This window comes from Oryctolagus cuniculus, chromosome 13 (assembly GCF_051225735.1).
Source record: "Oryctolagus cuniculus isolate XC-2025 breed Fujian yellow rabbit chromosome 13, ASM5122573v1, whole genome shotgun sequence".
NCBI classification, from domain to species: domain Eukaryota; kingdom Metazoa; phylum Chordata; class Mammalia; order Lagomorpha; family Leporidae; genus Oryctolagus; species Oryctolagus cuniculus.
The window spans coordinates 43,715,859-43,725,679 of NC_142879.1; the positions used below are offsets into that span (position 1 = coordinate 43,715,859).

At 42.3% G+C, this 9,821-nt stretch overlaps 1 pseudogene; it reads left to right on the forward strand.

The window, feature by feature from the left end:
• Positions 1 to 7,990: 7,990 nt before the first annotated feature.
• On the forward strand, positions 7,991 to 8,479 carry LOC149122570 (large ribosomal subunit protein eL21 pseudogene; annotated as a pseudogene).
• Positions 8,480 to 9,821: the final 1,342 nt, after the last annotated feature.

Sequence of the window (9,821 nt, forward strand, 5' to 3'; positions counted from 1 at the left end):
TGCCACTCTCAAGTGACGGGTTCTCTCCCCTCACTGACTCTTCCATACCCTCAAGCCCTCTCCACAACCTAGCCTTGTCACTGCCATCCTCTGTGCACTACTGTAACTTGCTACATCTCATCCCACAGAGTCAAACACTGGAAGGACTGTCTGTACATAAAACAGTTAAATATTTTTTCTGGAGGCAAAACTCCACCTAGAATTTTGTGTTATGTGGATCACAGGTAAGAAATGCTTTGAATAGGAATTTTCCTCTCTTGGATCCCCCCCCCCCCTAATGTTGTGATAGGTTTCTGACTTTAATAAATGATGCTTTGCACACACACACACACAGAGAGAGAGAGAGAGAAATGCTTCGAATCATAAAATTGCATTGGATTAAAACTGCCCCTAACTTTCTCATATACTCTGTGACAGTTGAGGTAAGAGACAATGCAAAGTGACCAAAGAGCCTTCCCAGTTCCTAACCTGGTCAGCTTCCCCTTCTCAGGGGTGAAGCCAGGTGACCACAACAGGCAGCTCCCTGAAAGGAATTGGAAGAGCGTGGGCTCCACCAGGGACAACGCATCCTGATGCTTGAGTCCCTTGTCTGACAAATGGTCTTTACCTCTGTTCCCAGCCAGAAACCCTGCCTAGAATCTTAGTTCTTCTTGTGCTAATGTCCTGCCATTCTGCTGTTAATCAACTGCTTGGGAAGTGTTGCTCCCTCTTAAACTTTTGTGTAGTGGCTGGATGCAACGTGAGCTATAAAAGATACCTCAAACTTTGAGGCTCCCTAATTAGAGTTCCGAAAAGGACTCGTGCCAGGCTCTTCCTCACCGGGGCAGGCCAGTCTCCCCAGCTCCGCTGCCTGCTGCCAGGCTGATGGTAGCCCCCTCAAGAATCTTTTCCACTTTTACACAGAGTTTCCCAGCGGGTGCCCCATTCCGTGGATGACTTGGTTTTTTGTTTTCTTTTTTTCTGGTGAAATAAGTCATGTGGAATGAAATGATAGCAACCCAAGCATTAAAAAAAAAAAACAAAAAAAAACACCTTGGTTCTTTAGCTAGTTCTCTCTCATAGTTCTAATATGACAAATTAAATATGCAAATACGTTGCTCCCTGAACTGCTCCTTTACAGAAGCAGGAAGAGGTTTCAAAATATCTGTAAATGAGGTCAAAGGGCATAGCTTTCAGTTGTCTGAATAATGCTGAGTAAAAAGCAAATAGGTTCACTTCACTTAATACCAATGATACAGAAAACATTGATTTTAAATGTATTCCTAAAACACTGTCCAAAAATTCTCTTGCATCTAGGGAAAATCTTTTCATAGAGCCAAAAAAAAACAACAAAAAGGGAGAGTGATTAATAAAAAGAAGAAGACACATTCCCATCCGAAGGCTGTCTCATACTTGTTTTTAATTCAAGAAGTCTTCTGTGCAGAGAGGCAGTGAATAAAGGAGAATAAACTGCTCAGATCCACAGTCTTTGTCCCAGTGGGAGGAACTCCGGGCAGTAATGAGACAGAATGTCTGACAGGTCTCCCAAGGGCCAGCCCAATAAGCTGCTTCAGTGGCAGCCCCAGAAGCATGACAGCAAATTTCTTAGATTCCTCACCCATTAAAATTCTGGGGAAAGGAGGCTAAGTTTGCAAATAGCCAATGCCAACTTCTTGTTATAGGTGCCTCTCATAAAATGACAAGAGCGAGCTTATGGGACAAGAGAACCTGGATAGCTACAGTGATGTTTCCAGGAACTCAGGAGACTTGGTAGAAAGATACAACCTTGAAATGTCTACAACTTTTTGCTTTTCAATGATTAATTAGGCTTTTAAGCAAACATGCTGCTATGGCAAGCGCCAAGAGTACTACCAATGCTGTTACATAAGAGAGACCACTGCTCTTGTACCCATTAACCGTGCTATGTCTTGTGGAACATGTGTAAGAGAGGAATATTAAGCAGAAAGGAACGGCAGGGGAAGGTTGAAAACCTCAGGCCAGGGTAGGTCAAACACATGGGAGAGGAAGAGAAACAGGACGTTAAACGCCAGTACAGGTGATTATTACATGCCCTGGTGAACTGTTCCCAAAGATGGCCGCCCACGCGGTCCCCAACTCCTGTGCACGCATGCTACTCCCTCTAGCGGTGGAACCCACCTTCCACCTCACTGAGTCGCTTTGACGAAATGAAAGCAATGAAGCAACCGGACTTCCCTGGGACTTCTGAGCTGGGGCTTTAAAATGCCTTACTGTTTCCACTTTGATTTTCTTGAAAGCTGGCTACCGCTGCGGAAGGAAGCTCACGCCGGAACAAACCGTGATGTGATGAGCGGCCTCATGAGTAAAGAGAAGAGCAGCCAGCCCCCAGCCAGCCCCTTACCGAGCTGAGGTACCCCCACGTGTTGCCAGTTCTGACAAGATCACTAAAAGGCGGAGACGCTGGGCCAAACTCAGGCCATGTGGCAGAATCGCAAAGAGCTGACTGCTACAACACAAAAGCTACTGCTTCCCAAGCTTGGTCTCTCCTGCCAGTCTGGGGGGGAATAAAGGAATACAATGGCGGTCTGTTGGAACTTGCAAGTGATCCATAGAGGGAGAGAACTGCAATGGAAAGTGAAGGCCGCCAACGTTAGTAAGGCAGTTACCAGAACCATTGAAAGGAAATCTGGAAATACTCCTCTGCGAGATCCAAGGAATGAACCAATACGCTCGTGCATGCACAAACCCACGTACACACACACATCCACACTGACCGTGTTTCAAGAGTGCTGGAAGAGGAGTAGTATAATCTTCTTGATCAATTGCAAGAAAATAACTTCTGGAGAAGTCCCAGAAACGTCATGTTGATAAGGCTCACGTGTGAGATCCACGTGCATTCTGGTGACGTGGAGCTCAGCAGCCGCCCTCTTTGTTCAGTGAGCAGCTAGGCAAGCTGCGAGCCCATCTCAAAGTAGAAGAGAATCCCCCGACAGCAAATCCAAGTCTGACGCATCAGAAGCTTGCCCGTGTTCTCACTTCTGCGAGGCACAACATCCAACCAGCTGGCAAATGACAAACTAATTAATGCGTCAGGTCCCCCAGAAACTGCTCAGACAATAACAACTGTGTTTTGTGAGGTCTTAAATTTCACTCAATAATGAGATGAAATGGAACAACCGAGAAGCCTGCTGTTTCAACACATCTGACAAATGAATTGTTTTCATGACAGAAGTCGTCTAGGTGACAGGAGAGAAACTGTACATTGAGCAGCGTGACTGAAATATTCTGTGTAAACTGAAAGAAAATATTTGGATTGCTGTTCGCACATAATTTTTTTATCTAGGTCAATTTCGTGATAAACCTATGTAATGACTCATGTAATTGATAAACATTTTAAAGATTTTATATATTTTAAAATGTAGATTGTTGTCCATGATTTTCAGTTATTCCCACTGTTATGTTGTCAAAAGCATGTGTTTAACTGTATTAGTAATTCTTTAAAGATTTCCATAATTTTACTTTTCTTTTACTTTTGTGCACCAGTGACTGAATTTGTTAAGCAGAACTGTATCAAGTAGGTATCATAATTAGATGAAAATGAAGTAATTAGTACTCATTCTTAATTCTTTAGCTTTTTCCATTCTTACTCCATCTGAATATCCTATTCTAAAGAATCAAAACAGAGCAGCGGGCCGGCGCCGTGGCTCACTTGGTTAATCCTTGCCTGCAGCACCAGCATCCCATATGGGCACCGGGTTCTAGTCCCGGTTGCTCCTCTTCCAGTCCAGCTCTCTGCTGTGGCCCGGGAGGGCAGTGGAGGAGGCCCAAATGCTTGGGCCCTGCACCCACATGGGGTACCAGGAAGAAGCACCTGGCTCCTGACTTCGGATCGATGCAACGCCGGCCGTAGCAGCCATTTGGGGAGTGAACCAACGGAAGGAAGACCTTTCCCTCTGTTTCTCTCACTGTCTATAACCCTACCTGTCAAATTAAAAAAAAAAAAGTTTAAAAAATTAAAAAACAAAGCAAACATTGTGATACTGAACTTTAAGACAATTTAAAAATTATTACAGATAAAACAGTAGGTGACGTTTGACAATTTGTAGTCAGAGACAGAAGGAAAACAATAAAATATTTTTAAACAAATAAAGAATCTTCAAAACAAGACTTTCCTTTTGTTATGGAATTATTCATAAAATACTGATAAATATCTACCCTTTATAAAAAGATGCTATCTACAAGGCACTGCAGTGTTTATTTAGTCCATATTGTGACTCACATTTTACAGGTGGCAAAAAAAAAAGAGATTAAGAAAGTAGAGCACAATCTCAACTCACAAGGAATTTGGGACTCCAAAACTTATCCTCATAGTGCCCACATAAGAAGAGAACTTGGGTAGCCCCTGAAACAACAGAGAAGATTTTCTATTTTCTGTTGTACAGCACGATCTGATGGTGTTGCTACTGATTTAGGAACAAGGTATCTCTTCAACTAGATGTTTAAAATAACATATGGAAACCAGATTTATATGAGCAAAAAAAAAATCTTCAATATGTAATGCTAACATTTCAGCAATTCTTTAACTAGGAAAACGGAATTCTTAATAGTATGAATTCTTTAATCATCTTAAAGATTTTATTTTATTCTATTTACTTGAAGGTCAGAGTTTCAGATTGGGAGAGAATCAGAAAGAGAGAGAGGGAAGCTTCCATCGGCTCATTCACTCCCTGCATGCTGGCATCAGAGGTAGTGGCTTAACCCACTACACCACGTGAGAATCCCTATTTAATCATTTTATGAACAATAAGTGTTCATTGTACAATATTTTAAAAAAGAAAATTTTAAAGGATAGTAATTCTTGTACCCATAAATATGCTACAAAATTTTATCAGCTCTTTTAAAAGGAACTAGAGGGATTATACTTGGTACAGTCTCCACTTTGACATAGCTAAGGTATTTTTTTATGCAGTGAGGGTAAGTTCCTTTCCCAGACCCCATGACTACTAAGTGGTGGAGAGAAGACAAAAACTTCAGCCTCTTGCTTCTCTATGCACTGTTTGTACACCTGATGCATCCTTTTTACGTTGCTGTAGTAAGAGGATCTTGCTTGCTGAAAGAATGCCTGGAAGTCACTCATCAAAGCAGACTGCAAACCCCATAAAGGATGCTTGCGGCTTACAGACTAGACAAGAATGTGTGACTGTGTGCATTAAAAGAAAATTGAAAACGTTTGGGGACAAGCTTTAACTTGAGCCACCTGTCGTCGGTCAAGTGGGTTATCTGAGCCCATCCTCCTGAATGTCACACCTAAGTGATTCAGCATTACTGCAAATGGTTTCAGTTTCTGCATCTGAATTGGAAAGTGTAGGGGAAACTTTGAATAAATTTTGAATGATCAGTACCACTGCGGAGGACTAGAAAATGGTTGGCAGTATTTTCAGACAAGAGCTCATACAAAATTATTTACAAAACAAGTCAAATAGCCTTTTGAGTTCGCCAACTTCGATCTTATTCCGACAGGGTCATAGTCAAAGTGGAAGTTCTCTCCTCCCTTCAGAGAAAGATACCTCCTTCTTTGATGGCCCCGTTCTTTCCACTGGGATCTCACTCGAAGAGATCTTTCATTTAGGTCTTTGTTGGTTTTTTTTTTTTGTTTGTTTGTTTGTTTGTTTGTTTTTTCCATGCCTAAAATACTCTCATGGGCTCTTCAGCCAGATCCGAATGCCTTAAGGGCTGATTCTGAGGCCAGAGTGCTATTTAGGACATCTGCCATTCTATGAGTCTGCTGTGTATCCCGCTTCCCATGATGGATCATTCTCTCCCTTTTTGATTCTATCAGTTAGTATTAGCAGACACTAGTCTTGTTTGTGCAATCCCTTTGACTCTTAGACCTATCAGTGTGATCAACTGTGAACTGAAATTGATCACTTGGACTAGTGAGATGGCATTGGTACATGCCACCATGATGGGATTGTATTGGAATCCCCTGGCACGATTCTAACTCCACCATTTGAGGCAAGTCCGATTTAGCATGTCCCAAATTGTACATCTCCTCCCTCTCTTATTCCCACTGTTATATTTAACAGGGATCACTTTTCAGTTAAAATTTAAACACCTAAGAATAAGATTTAAATAAAATTTAAACACCTAAGAATAAGAATAAGAATCGAAGTCAGCGAACTCAAAAGGCTTCCATAGCCTTGGCAACTCATGACTAGAGCCTAGGGAGGTTACTGACTCCATAAACAAGAGTGTCAAATTGTTAAGTCAACAACAGGAGTCACTGTGTACTTACTTCTCATGTGGGATCTGTCCTTAATGTGTTGTCCAATGTGAAGTAATGCTACAACTAGTACTGAAACAGTATTTTACACTTTGTATTTATGTGTGGGTGCAAACTGATGAAATCTTTACTTAATATATACTAAATCAATCTTCTGTATATAAAGATAATTGAAAATGAATCTTTATGTGAATGGAATGGGAGAGGGAGGGGAGATGGGAGGGGTGCGAGTGGGAGGGAAATTATGGGGCTGGGGGGGAAGCCATTGTAATCCATAAACTGTACTTTGGAAATTTATATTTACTAAGTAAAAAAAAAAAAAAAACATTAAAAAAAAGTCAAGTATAGTTTAAATCAGATCATCTTCCTCCTTGATCCACTAGTCCAAGTCTGTGTAAATTAATAGAATTAATATAATTATAATATTCATTTAAAGAATATTATTAATAGAATGAGTCCCTTTGGGCACATACAAAGTTATACATATTTAAATTTTTTAAGATTGATTTATTTATTTGACAGAGTTACACAGAGAGAGAAGGAGAGGCAGAGAGAGAGAGAGAGAGAGAGAGAGAAAGTCTTCCATATGCTGGTTCACTCCCCAAATGGCCACAACAGCTGGAGCTGAGCCAATCCAAAGCCAGGAGCCAGGAACTTCTTCTGGGTCTCCTATGTGGGTGCAGAGGCCCAAGGATTTGGGCTATCTTCTACTGTTTTCCCAGGCCATAGCAGAGAACTGGATCAGAAGTGGAGCAGCTGGGATGAGAACCGGTGCCCAAATGGGATGTGGGTGCTTCAGGCCAGGGCTTTGACCCGCTGCGCCAGAGCACTGATCCCTACATCTTTAAGTGAGTTACTTAAATGCCCACTTACTCAAAATTTTCCAAGAACTCTGGAAGTTTCTTAAATCTAAAGTGACCAATATAGCATCCAAACAGGAAGTAGAATGAATATAATCAGTTCCTATTTCATTGCCATTTTTGCATTGCTGCCAGATAGTCTCTTGAAGATCATTGCCATTGTCCAAGTCATCAGACCCCTCTTTCTTGATGGTGTTTCCTGGCACAGCTCTTATAACTACGGTTCTTTCATTTATGTCCACCTGCTCAGGCACTGTTCTACCTCACCCTGGCTGGCAGGGGTGAGAGAGATTTATAGCCTCATCCAAATGTGGAATGTGGCACCGGAATCAACAAGCAAGGTTCAATGTTGACCCACAGCCATGCGTCCAGATACCCCCTTCCTGAAGTGAGTTCCATCTTGCAAATCAGCCAGACATCCATCAGCACCACCTCTGTCCTCAAAGGAGTTCTTAAATCTTGACCTTCCATAACAGAAACAACTAATTATTCTTTTAAGATTTATTTTATTTATTTGAAAGACAGAGTTACAGAGAGAAGTAGAGACAGAGAGAGAAGCTCTCTGTTGCAGATGGCTGCAATGACTGGTGCTGCGCCAATCTGAAGCCAGGAGCCAGGAGCCAGGAGCCAGGAGCTTCTTCCTGGTCTCCCATGTGGGTGCAGGGGCCCAAGGACTTGGGCCATCTTCTACTGCTTTCCCAGGCCACAGCAGAGAGCTGGATCAGAAGAGGAACAGCCAGGACTAGAACCGGCGCCCATATGGGATGCTGGCACTGGAGGCGGCGGCTTTAACCTGCTGTGCCACAGCGCCAGCCCCAGAAACAACTAATTCTTAAGAATTTGTCCTAGCCTTTTGGCCAGAACCACCATCTTCCAGTAATTTGTCAAGATGACGAACACAAAGGGAAAGAGGTGAGGTACCAGGTACATGTTCTCCAGGTCTTTCAGAAAACATGGAGTTGTTCCTTTGGCTACATACATGTGCATTTACAAGAAAGGTGGCATTGTAGACATCAAGGGCATGGGTGCTGTTCAAAAAAAGAAGGCCTCATAAATGTTACCATGGCCAAACTGGAAGAGTCTACAATGAATGTTACCCAGCATGCTGTTGGCATTGTTATAAAGAGACAAGTCAAAGGCAAAATTCTTGCCAAGAGAATAAATGTGCGTATTAAACATATTAAGCACTCTAGGAGCCCAAGATAGCTTCTTGATATGTGTGAAGGAAAATGATCAGGAAAAGAAGGAAGCCAAACAGAAGGGTACCTGGGTGCAACTAAAGCGCCAGCCTGCACCACCCAGAGAGGCCCACTTTGTCAGAACCAGTGGAAAGGAGCCTGAGCTGCTGGAACCCATTCCTTATGAATTCATGGCCTAATAAGTGTAAAATAAATAAATAAAGGACCTCTGGACTGCAAAGATGTTTCATAATTAAAAAAAGAGTTTGTCCAGGCACTTTGCTCATTTAATCCCCAGAGGAACCCTTGTGCTCTAAGTATTATTTTATGCTCCATTTTTCTGATGAAGAACAGAGGGCTAAGTGAGCACAGCCAGTAACTGGTGGAAAGAGTGGGATTTGAACCCAGGAAGACTGGCTCCAGCGCCTGTGCTCTTGACCATATGACCCATGAATTCAAAAGGGAGGAGGTTGGAGTTTCTCTACTTCCTAGAAGTTCCTGAGCCCATGTGAGGTTGTCCCTCTCCTTCTGCCACTCTCATGATTGCAGAGCAGAGACTTTGCCAAACAAAAACAGGAACTGTGGATCCATGCCACACAGCAAATAGACACCTATGTTTCAGAGTAGACAGAGGCCACCCAACCAATATGTCCAAGATCAAAGAATAAATACCGCCATCAAAGGTGACTTTGGGTTTCTGCCTGGTTAAAAACTGTCTGGAAACTTTTGCAACCACAGTTCTTACTACGATATTCAGGAAACTAGCATAGGGCAAAAACCCAGGCTCTCCATTTTCATTCTCCATTAATAGCAGTCTAGGATTTTCTTCAGTTTTTCGTAACAACCTGAAAGAGTATTAGCAATAACTGACTCTGTGACCAACTGAAATCACCTCCTTTTTTATATCACAACAGTTTGTAAATAACTCAAAAGATCAATTATACTAGTCACGACTTTAAAATTCTGTTCCAAGACTTACTGCAAAGTCTTGTTATATTGCATTGTAGGGACCAACATTGTGGCTTAGCAGGTTAAGCTGCCTGTGACACTAGTATCCCATATGATCCCATTTCCAGGCCTGGCTGCTCCACTTCCAATTCAGCTCACTGCTAATGTGCCTAGGAAGACAGAAGAAGATGGCCCAAGTTCATGGGCCCTTGTACCCATGCGGGAGACCCAGAAGAAGCTCCTGGCTTCAGCCTGGCTCAGTCCCAGCTGTTGCAGCTACTTGGACTTGGGGAGTGAACCAGTACATGGAAGGCTTCTCTCTCACTGTCTCCCCCTCTCCTCTGTAATTCTGCCTTTCAAATAAATAAAATCTTTTTTTAAAAAGAATTACCTATGTATATTTCTAAATTATAAATGCATTTTAATAGTTTGTTAATTATACTCCAATCTATTTGGTGTCCTTGGTAATCCTATCTCTTTTATTTAATGCTTCTTAAAACACCACTCTCTGAGCAGGCATTTGACCTAGGGATTAAGTTTTCAGTTAGGACACCCACATCCCATAGTCCCTGGGTTTGAGTCCCAGCTCCCCTC